Source organism: Manis javanica, chromosome 8, assembly GCF_040802235.1.
Source record: "Manis javanica isolate MJ-LG chromosome 8, MJ_LKY, whole genome shotgun sequence".
Taxonomy (NCBI): domain Eukaryota; kingdom Metazoa; phylum Chordata; class Mammalia; order Pholidota; family Manidae; genus Manis; species Manis javanica.
The window spans coordinates 68,731,402-68,742,500 of NC_133163.1; the positions used below are offsets into that span (position 1 = coordinate 68,731,402).

General features: G+C 34.7%; 1 long non-coding RNA gene across 1 annotated transcript; it reads right to left on the reverse strand.

Annotated features, from left to right (window-relative positions):
* Window positions 1-314: 314 nt before the first annotated feature.
* On the reverse strand, window positions 315-10,841 carry LOC140843272 (uncharacterized). Its single transcript, XR_012120887.1, has 3 exons — window positions 10,683-10,841; window positions 9,866-9,966; window positions 315-697 (listed from the first exon to the last, which is right to left on the reverse strand). It is a non-coding gene; the product is annotated as an uncharacterized lncRNA (long non-coding RNA).
* Between the last annotated feature and the right edge of the window lie 258 nt (window positions 10,842-11,099).

Here is an 11,099-nt window from a genome sequence, read left to right on the forward strand (position 1 = left end):
TGAAATCACTGAGCACACATATTTTCATTATTCAATATGTGGCAGACAAAATACCAAGAATCAGGTAAACAAAGATGAATTAGAGGTGATTCCAGCTCATAGTTTAAAGCTAAAGTACTTATTTTAAGATCATTAGCACAAATTGTTATCTACCTACATAGAATTGGAAAAAAATTATTAAGGTCAAAGTAGACTGGTAGAACTAATAGAAGTTTCCAGTAGTTTTACCACCCATGAGGTCTTCACCCCAGTTTTAACACTGTTGCAAAGGAATATAAAACTGCAAGCCACTGTTGGGAGATGATAAAATATTATCCTATTCTAATACTATATTTTAAAACCAAATGTACTTAATCCAGCTATTAAAAGGCATAACTTAAACAGAAGGAACACAAGACTTAAACAAAGCAGAAGACAGCTGTCCAGAAATTATCAATTGCTAAAGCACACAGATTGTGATTAAATTTTAATGTGGCTTTTAAGCAAAGATTTTGCTTATCAGAAAGAAAGAATCCCAGAGAAAATATTTTTATTGATTTCATCATTTTAGATGTAACTGATCCTTTAAGTAATTTTTCTTGCTTCCAGTACCACTTTTAAAGTGACTGCTTATGCTGGGCAAATCATTAGATGGCATGTTCATTTAAAATTCTAAACCAAATGCAGAAATTGTTCTCCAATGCACTCAAAGTCACATCTGTTGAAAACAAAACACAGCATTCAATCCATTGAATAAAAACAAAACATAACTGTAAAATAGCTAGATAGTCAAATCACATAAATTAATTGGCCTTGAAAATGATATTTTTTATTGATTTCATATCAGAAAGCTGGTCTTTGGAATTGAAATACATTGAATACATTTTATGTAACCCAAATTAACAGTGAGGTAAATAGATGTGGAGCATCACGCTAGTTTTAGAATCAGAGAATAGAAAGTAAGAACAAGTTTTCCTTTTTTTTTTAACAAGTAGAATACCATGTTAGCTCCCTGTTTAAAGGCACATATATCATTTTATCCTTAGAATTAATCATTAAAAATGAGAAATCATTACACTCATTCTTTATGTTCTAGTGGACCATAATTATTTAACCATATGTGAGATTGCTAAGGTCAAAAAAGCAACTTCACTTTCCTGGATATAAGTCAATATTTGGTATCTAAAAATTGGTTATAAATTTAATAAATAAGTCTACATTTAATTATATCATTATATGCCTTTATTAAATCAGTAAATATATATTGAACAACAACTGTCAGATACTAAGTTTGGTACTAGTGTGTATGCATAAATATGTATGAGTACATATTTACATGTTCTAATAAATGAGCACTTATGGACTTACATAAAAGGCATAAACATTGATCCAATTTTTTTAATGCATATTGTCAAGCAGTTTACTAATTAGTTAATGTAAAGTTAACCAAAAGATTTATATAATGCAGTATCTCCTTAAAAGACTGAAAGTTTTCCTATTTTTAGAAACATAGGACATACCTTTTAAACAAAAGGAGTTTTTAATATGGCAAAAGCATATGTTCTAAATTTTAATAACTATCCTACTCTGGTATTTTTAATTCACATTTTATTACCCTATTTACACTTACAACTATTGGATAGTATTCTCAATTGACTGAATTAATATTGGTCCAATTGATCATAGGCAACACAGGAGTCAAACAGTTTAAACTACTTCTGTGTCCCAAACATCTGAAGATAGAAATAGATAGAAATACAAATACTGATACAGATATAGATATGACTTGAATTTTTCACTTTTTAATCTTGTGACAACTAGACCAACTGTTAGGAAATGAAAGAATACTTTTTTCATATTTGTATTTGCATCCTCAATTAACAGAGGTCTAAGAAATTACACAATCTTATATGGGCATATGTAGAGCTGAAAGAATTCATCTTCTGGATAAACAGTATCTGTGTTCATTTACCCTTGTAGTTAGTATTTTCTGAGTATTTCAAGGTCACTAAAATGTTTTCGTTTATCCACAGTTAACTAAAGTCTCACTTCTAAACAAATCATTTTGCTTAGTGGTCAACACCAATCAAATCACATAACACCCCTGGATATTCCACCACAGACCAGAATTCAAAAACCATCTCTTGGCTATACTGTTTTTTTATTGTGGGAAAGTGGAAGAAAAAATTTTTTAGTAGTATCTCCATTTGGAAAAAAAAAAGACAATCTAGTGTAAATCTTATCAAAAACAAAATTCTTGGTTAACATCATTTTGTCACTGACATAAATAATTATTATCAGGAATGTTAGATATTTGGGGTTTCCTAGTAATTATAGTGATGTAGCAGGTACCTTCATTTGGTCTTTTCCAGAAAGAAATCATTCTTGTTTGAAGTTCAGAAATTCCAGAGTCAAACTTTTCATGTCATGAATGTTTACTTAGTTCGGTTTGGGACAACATTTATTGCTTACACTAACATTCTTCTAAACATCTTAAACTTTAAAAATATCATTATACTCATCTAGAAGATCTAAATAGTATTTGCTAAAATCTCCCTGTGAATTAAATACTGTTGAAAAAAACCTGTTTACCTATATTATATAAAATGCAATCAAATACAGGGCCAATGAAGTTTCCCTTACTTAGTGAGATCTGCAAGGGCCTTCAGTATCTCATTTGATTTCTCTATACTCTCCTATGACCAAGTAACTATAATTCCTCAGAGATGGTAACAACTCTCTGGAGGAAAACCAGCTCATTCTCCATGGCCTGGAAACATTCCACCAAGTAGAATTCATGTTTTCATAACTATTTACCTAATCTACTTTTTAAGTAAGAACACCAAAATTCCAGTTTGCACATTTCTATAACCAGACAAAACTCATACTCATTCTTCCAAAAGGAAGAGAATCCAGGGTGGCTTCAATATTAAGGAAACAAGTGAATGCTCAAAGTAATCAGAGAGTTTAAAAGTTTAAGTTATTTGGAACTATCAGTCACCTCACCTCCTTGTTGTCTTATCAGGTATCTTTCCATACCATTTATTATAAAATGTTATGTCTCTGCATCACTTTTAAAATTCAGGATCCAAACTTTCCTGTTGCCAAATTGCAAAAACAACCTATTCACCTGTTTGACCCAAGTGAGGCAGTCATTTTTACTATTATTTTGATTAAACTTAAGTCATTTTTGTTATAGGCTTAACTTAAAACAAATGTATATTCTTGATGGTGGTGATGAGACATAGAGTAGTAGAAAATTAGATATTTTCTGGATTGCTAATTTAAATAAAGTACAAAAAGAGACAAACTGTGTATCATCTGTGAAAGAAAACCCCTGTGGGTTATAAATTCTCATTATCTGTAGTTTTTGAATTTAATGACTTATTGAAAAGACGGCACTTCAAGTTCCATGTCTATGAATGTGCTATTGGTGGAAGTAAAAATGAGGTGTTTCTGTCTTCCTATCTACATAATCAACCTACTCTGGATAAATCACGTCACATGATCCCATGGTCCTCTCAAGCTCAAATGAAAATGCAGGGGGAAGGAATGAAAGGAATTGCTTGAGGTTGCATAATTAAACATTTTCCCTCCTTCTTGGTCATTGTGTCTTTCTATTGAGCTTTCATTACACGTACCATTTAAGGTGAACTCCATATCATTTTGGTGAGGCTTTGCTAATAACAATGACCGTAATATCTAACACTTCTGAATAGCATTTGTTGTATGATATACTGATACTAATTCATTTTATCCTCAAAACCTAAAAGTTGTTGTATTGTGACTTCATTTCCATTTCTAGGAAGTAAAACATGCACCTGCACTTGGCATGTGATGTTTCCAATCCCAACATTACATGGGTAAATTCTCAAGGGCTAAAATTTATGAGAAGAGCAGAGTAGACTTTTGAGGAAGAACTTGGGAGTGAGACTTGTTTGTTTAAGAATCTCTATACTATTACTTGTTCCATGACCTACCGCAACTCACTTAGACTTCTATATGTCTCAACTACATCATGTTGAGAAATAGGCAGAAGAATATTTGCCAAGGTTGTTAAAAGAGAATTTAATGCGATAATATACTGCCAGTACTTAGGACTGTCTAACATCAGGGAAGTACTGAATGTTATTAATAACACACGACAGCATGAAATGGCAGACATACACGACATTCTATAATGTTTTGTCCTAACCCTTTTCACACTTATAAATCTTTTCGTTCATGGGGGATTACCTGCCAAGAGAAATGAAACTGATATGCATGAAAGGAAGTCAGACTCTTCAGAGTTGCCTGGAGCAAAACTAGAACACGACTAGGTATTAAGAAATTAACCTATGGACAAGTTGGAGTTTTCAAGCTGTCACTTTAGAGTTTAACATATCCCCAATGACATTAGTGCAAATGTTCAGCCATGAGTTTGAATACATTTTCCCTTGTTTTTCTCTTGTTTTTTTTTTTCTTTGCTAATTGGCATGTGGCATTATCTTCCCTTTCAATGTGAAGACTTCACTTGGAAAGTGGATGGAGATCTTTTCACCAGTCCTGTTATGACTTCTAGATTTATGGAAACTCTCTTTTTCCTCTCCTCTAAGATCCAGGTTTGCAGATGTTCTACAAATGGTTTCAAGGGTTACTGGTATCATTTTTGCATGTCTTTCAGTAAGGATTTGAGGAGGCATGATTGTATTTTTTGTTGCTCTTGTTACTGGAAGCTTAATCTTTTTCTCTTTCTCTTATTATAAAGATTATTGAAAAACAGCAGGTCTAAGGTTTAAACAGCATTGAATACATATTTGAAAGTTAATACTTTATATTGTGCTCAATGATAGTGCTCTTTAAAATAGGGTGTCTTATGTTGTAAATAAGGTTAAAATACAAAGAATCAAGAGTTTTAGGAATCCTAGGGTCTTTTGACATTAATTTCAAATCAGATATTGTTTTATGAGAGAGCACAGTAGTTTAATGGACCTTTATTGATTTAAATTAAATTACAACTTTGGAGATACTAACTTGAAAACTTAAAATAGTCATATGATATTGTCAATTACATCTTAAGCACATTAAGAGATCTTAAAGCAAGGAAACCAAAGATAGAAAATATTGGTTCACATTTCAAACCACAATAAGTGTGAATATAGCCTCAATTTAATAAAAATGTATAATGCAACTTTGCTAGAGTTAAATGTCTTACATTAACTCTGAAATGGGCACTTGTTTTCCCATTATTGGCCATTTTAATTGACTTACACTCTAGGTTTCTCATTTAAAGACCACTTTATAGTACTGGGTGCTCTTCATCTGAGTGATATGTTCCACTCTGGCCTGGTCAAACAACAGTTTACATATTTCTAAACTTGATCTGAAAACTGATTTAAAAATCCATATGGACAATCCAATTTATCTGAAAATATATACACACAAGTCTTCTCAGAGGTGGCTAAAATAAAATAAATTTCATTTTAGTAGACAGGAAGGAAGCCGAGACAAGAAAGTGAAGACTCTCAAGTAAATGGGTACTTGCTCTGACCAAGATCGAAACCCACCTCTCCCCAGAGAACGTTAAAAGAGGGCATGGAAGACAAGCATTGGGAAAGTAGAATGTTTGTACTTTTCTTTCTGGTGCACTGCATTAAATATTCAGCCAAAGCGGGGCATCAGTTTACATTACTCTTCTTGTTTCTCATGTATCAACTGACAGGTGCTGTAAACATACATAGACAAACACAGTCCTATGCTTGCAGGGATCCAGTGACCGAGGGAAGACATTCTTTAATCTCCCGAAGTGATCACAAGGAGGATTTATCAGACTCACTATGCTCAGACTGGAGAAGAGGCCATATACATTATATTTTCTACTATACTATAGGAGCTTTCCTTTCAACTTTGATTCCCAAGAAAATCTGTTCAGAGAGATGATTTTGTTCGAGCAACAAGTTATAAAAGTAGAACAATCTTATTTTGATTCTGAGGACTTGACTGAAACCCTCAGTAGCACTTTTGAGGTAACAGCAGAAGAAAGAACCCAGGAAGTGCCCTTGTCTTCCGAATGCATGTTGCTTTGCAGGTGGCAAGCCACCAGCCCACATCTCCTTGATCCCACTAAGAGTTGCAACTCAGCAATCGGGGAGAGAGAACTGACTTTGGCTTCAAGAGCCAAAATTCAGATCATTCACTCATTCATATTTTAGAGATACCATGGTAAATAAATTATGACTGTTTCTACTGAAGACTAAAGGCTCCTTTTTCTACACTATAAGCAGTGATTTGGCTGAGATTGTATCATTCTGTGATACTATCACAACTACCTTTTTTCTCACTTGAATTGTACTTTTGGCTGTCATTTGCGCTTTTGAATAAAGATTTACATTAGTGGAAGATATCATAATGGCCTATCTCCTTTTCCTGAGTTGATATACAAATCAAAAAGAAAGGATAAGGCCAAGACTCCCTTTGTCCTTGGAAAAGTATGCCATCTGCATTTAGCTTATGATATTCAGCTGGGAACAAAATTCTAACATAAGGAAGTCGTTAATACAACCCTCAAGTTACACTGTAAATTCAAAGTACTTTAAATGCCTTATAATAGTCAAAGCCAGTAAAATCGACCCTGTATATTTTTATTTCATCTCGGTTGGATCATATGATATTTAATAATTGGTTCTGGCACCTCGTTGCAAATTATTATAACTTTGAGATTCAACAGTCCTATTGAACATATGGGCAGCACAGCCTCCGAACATATATATGATACAGCCTCTAGAGAGGACCTTCTGTCTTGTTTTCCTTAGCTTGGAAGGGTCAGGTAAATTTTGTTGTGTCTTCATGTGCTAAGATTCCTCAGTCTCTGTTTTGCAGGGTAAATGCTTAATAGAAGTGATTTTTTTTTTCTCCCTTAGCTGTGAACACTTCCTTTGCAAAGCCAAAAGAGAAATTCATGCATCTGGGATGCAGTTTACTGGGCTCTTACTAAAGCAGTTACAAAGCTATTCCAGTATCTGCGCACACATATTCGTCAATCCAGAATAGTTCTATTACTTAGTGCCATAGTGTATTATCCTGGTTTAGCTGCAAACTGTAAGGGTTTCTGGAGTCAAGACACCTTCCCATGCTATGAAAGGATATGATGACTCTTCTCTAATTCTGGAGAAGATGGAAAGTACAGTTGATCCCAAGGAGTCTTTCATATAGACATTCTCCCTTCAGCATTTCTTTTTTTCCAGCTCTAGTCACAGTAACACCCTGAGACATTATTAGAAAAAGGCATTTCCATATCAACAGCCCATTAGGGTTATTTTCAGTGTTCCTGCTGCTTTGCCTCTATATCTAAACCATGTACCTTGATTTGCTCTTGTATTATTTCACATTAATTGCCATATTGTTTATTGCCATACTTGAACCTACCACAATATGGGCACAGTGGCAATAATTACATAGTAAACTGTCCTTAGAAAGAGATGTCAAGATGGATAGCGGTGGGTGGGGTAGGCAGAAGGTTATGATTTATACCTTATGTTGACATTGTGGAACAGAGCTGGTTCGATTTCCCTTGATTTTACTATAATGCCTAATACTAAACTCTCTGTCATATAATTATTCATTACTAAGACTACTAAACTAAAAAGTTCATGGACTTGGGGGGCAATGGTTAAAGATTTTTCTTCAAGCACTGATTTTCCTCTTGCTACTACAATATTACATTTTTTAGATTGACATTGGTGGACAAAATTAGCTATATGTATGTCTATAATCCTAACTCATTTTAAGACTACCCTGTTTAAGAATTTTTTTGGACAAGAAAATGCTTTTTATACCTATATTTGTGTGCATTTAATTACTGCAACTATGCATAAAAGGCACTTTGAGGCTCTGGCATGTGAACCACCACCACCCTCCCCCCTCTTTGTTATAGTTACCAAAGTCCACTCTCAGTGAATCATCCTACCCTCATACAGCACACTACACTGAGCATCTTCTTCTTAATTAGGTTGTCACTTTGTCAAGGCAATACCAAGAAGTCCCCTAACCCTGGTGAGCAGCAAGTCGGAGTCAAGACTGATCCTGGTTGACACTCGGGAAACTGAGCTCCTTTTCTCATCCGCAGAGTAAAAAACCTTTTTCTGCTATTGCTGACTTGCTTATCGTGGTCTGCTTGCTTGGCATCATGTATGCCAGTAGGTGGAGCGCTTGCTAACAGTAATTGAGTATACAGAACTTGAACTTAAAATAAGTGGAAGCCACTTTTCTTGTTATAAACTGCTAAAACCATATTTACACTGAACTCTTTCTATGGATATAATTAGTTGAAAAAAAATGTTGCAAGGGCAGGGTTGAGATGAATGCAGGACTACAGATACATGGTAGAACACAGAGAGGCAAATTGTGCCCAAGAAGATCAACACATCATATGGTATAAACCTATGTAAAGGCACAGATTTTCAAACATAACTGAATTTGATTTGGTAAATAGACTTCTGTCCCTCTTGTAAAAATTTCGTATTTGTGCAGTTCAAAGGATAAACTGGTTTTGATTAACTGTGCATGAAGAAGCCTGTGCGATAAAGGATTAATTACATACATGTGTTAATAATAGTCATAGTAAATTCAGCATCTTTGGAAGGAAAAGTTGCAAGATTCCTCTAAAATTAAATGTAACTTTCCGATAAGAATGTCTTGTTTTCCTTCAGTAGAAGGTTTTCAAATGTATTTAAAAGCTGCAGCTTGAGACTTGCTAACTACATCATTCTAAATCTATCTATGTCACACCTAAAGATGTTAAAGCAACATTTAGAACTCCAAGGAGAAAACAAGCAACAGAATTTAGAAAGCAGGAACCACATGGAAATAAGAAAAATCTTCAGTCATTTTTTAAGAATGTGAGTTATAGGATGTGAAGTAGATGAAAATGCAAGAGTTTAAAAAAGAATCTCTTGTTCCATATCAGGAATACTTGCAGATCTGACTCCGTGGCATGCAAGTACTGAAGATTGCTCTGGCTTAGAAATACCACTTCATCTAAAAGGACTTCAGAGCAAATGACTGCACAGTATGCAATAATAAACACTACTAAAATAGTGATCACTTCCCTTTTATTTAACTTTTTTATTACAAAAATGGTAAAGTCACTTAAATATAATTTGTCAGGATATTGTTGATTTTTTAAAAATTATGCCATTATATTCTCAGCTCATACTAAATTTTGGACAGATTTGTGCTTCAAATATATGACTTCATTTTGGAAGTGAGGAGTAGAGAAGAGTGATCACTGTTAACTGAATTAATCAGCCAGGGCTTAATGTAGTAGGTAAGTCTTTGAAGCATGCAGTAGCTTTACTCAAACCAAACAATTGTTTGCCACTCACTGCCTTTTCAAGCAGTACCAATAACAGAATTGAGTCTCCCTCCGGCCTTTCCCCCCACCAAAAAAATGGAAGGTGAAAGAATAGTTATTAATTAAAAATAATAAAATATTATATTTTCTGGTTCTCATTTGAAGGGAAAAAAATATGCTCATGTCCACCAAGGATCTTACATAAAATCATGGATTTGGCCAGTAGCAAACATGACCAGAACAAAATCTAGAGAACGAGCCCCTAACCAAGAAAGAGAATGTTTGAAATTTATTTATTACTTGTTTATTTTGATTTGGAGTCGAATGCACATTGACATATTCTACCTTTCTAAGGTGAATTGCATGATCAGGGGCTAGCCTCCAGCAGAATTGTAAAGGAGTTCTGTGAAGAAATGAATACTTTTTTCTAAATCTTTCTGTACATTATTTCTTCAGGCTCTACAGTATCGCTGTATACTCAGCATATTTTTTATTACTCTCATTTGAAAAAAAACTGAGTTCACTTGCTTTTTTGTCAGTTGTCATTCATTTTACCTTGTTTTGCTTGCTTCAGAATGTTATGTCCCCTTAGATGTTGCACCATGTCATTCTCAGCCAGTGTTCATCCCTTAGTAGTGAGTAGGCAGTACACTTTACTGAGAAATAGAAGAGAAAAGCATTAGCCACTGATATCACCAAGATTATATTCTCTTTAATAGAGTATGTTGATAGATCCTGAACAGCTCCACACTTAAGAGTGTTGACCTTGTAGAATGAAATCCTCTGCATACAAGCCCAGCAAAATATTTTGGTGAAAAGTAATTATCAGAAATAGTGACACTAGTAAATTCATTAACTACATTTCAGTGTGAAGCTTGAGTTACTCCTGCCTATTCCTGTTCCAGACCCATCTGAAATTTACTGGGCTATAGGCACTGAAGAGAAGACACAGGATTGCTCCCATTGCATGAAGTTCCCCTCTTTTCTCTCTACTTACAAACAGCCCATCTGTCTTACTCTCATGGAAACTGTTATCTTTGAAACATCATTCGATTATTACCATGGTTCTTTAAAATTGGTCCTTAACTTCAGATTGTGTTTTGGAAATCAGGTTTTCAAATTCTCCCAGATCTTATTGGCTGGTTTAAAATGTTGATAGTAATATGTCCCAGAAGCATCTTATCTCGCTAAAGAGCTCAAATACTCTATATTTCCATTCACTTACTAGAGGATAACCTTTTGTGAAATACAGATAGCCTACTTTTTTTTTTTAAATCACAACAAAGAATCCAACCCCTCCCAGCCTCTAATATTTTTCAAAGTGTGAATTGAAGAGGACTTAGAGACAGATGGGTCTGGATGATCAAGTTACCTGTTATAGCAGCACATCTGCCGGGGCAGTCAATCACTGTGATGGCTCTGACAGGCCGATGGAGCCTGAGCAAGAACAGCTAATGCAGACAGAAGAACGGCTGCGGAAGGGCAGATCTCCTGCCTGTCTCCTGGGCTTGGCTGGTCTGAAAGCTGTACTTGAATTTGCTCTGGTTAAAATTCTTCCTATCTATTGAGCAATGATATTAGCTGGAAGATTTGGGCATCTAATTTTTTTAAAGCCAAAGTACTGAACACATAGATTGGGAATGATTCGATTAGCACTTTCAAGCTGTCAGTCAATATTTGGTCGTATTTGGGGGATGTGATAGGGAGTGTGGGGTGAATAAGATTAGGAAAAGAAGAGGTGGGAGATAGTTTCAAAACTACATTTTCCCTAGAAGTGTCAAAAGGATGA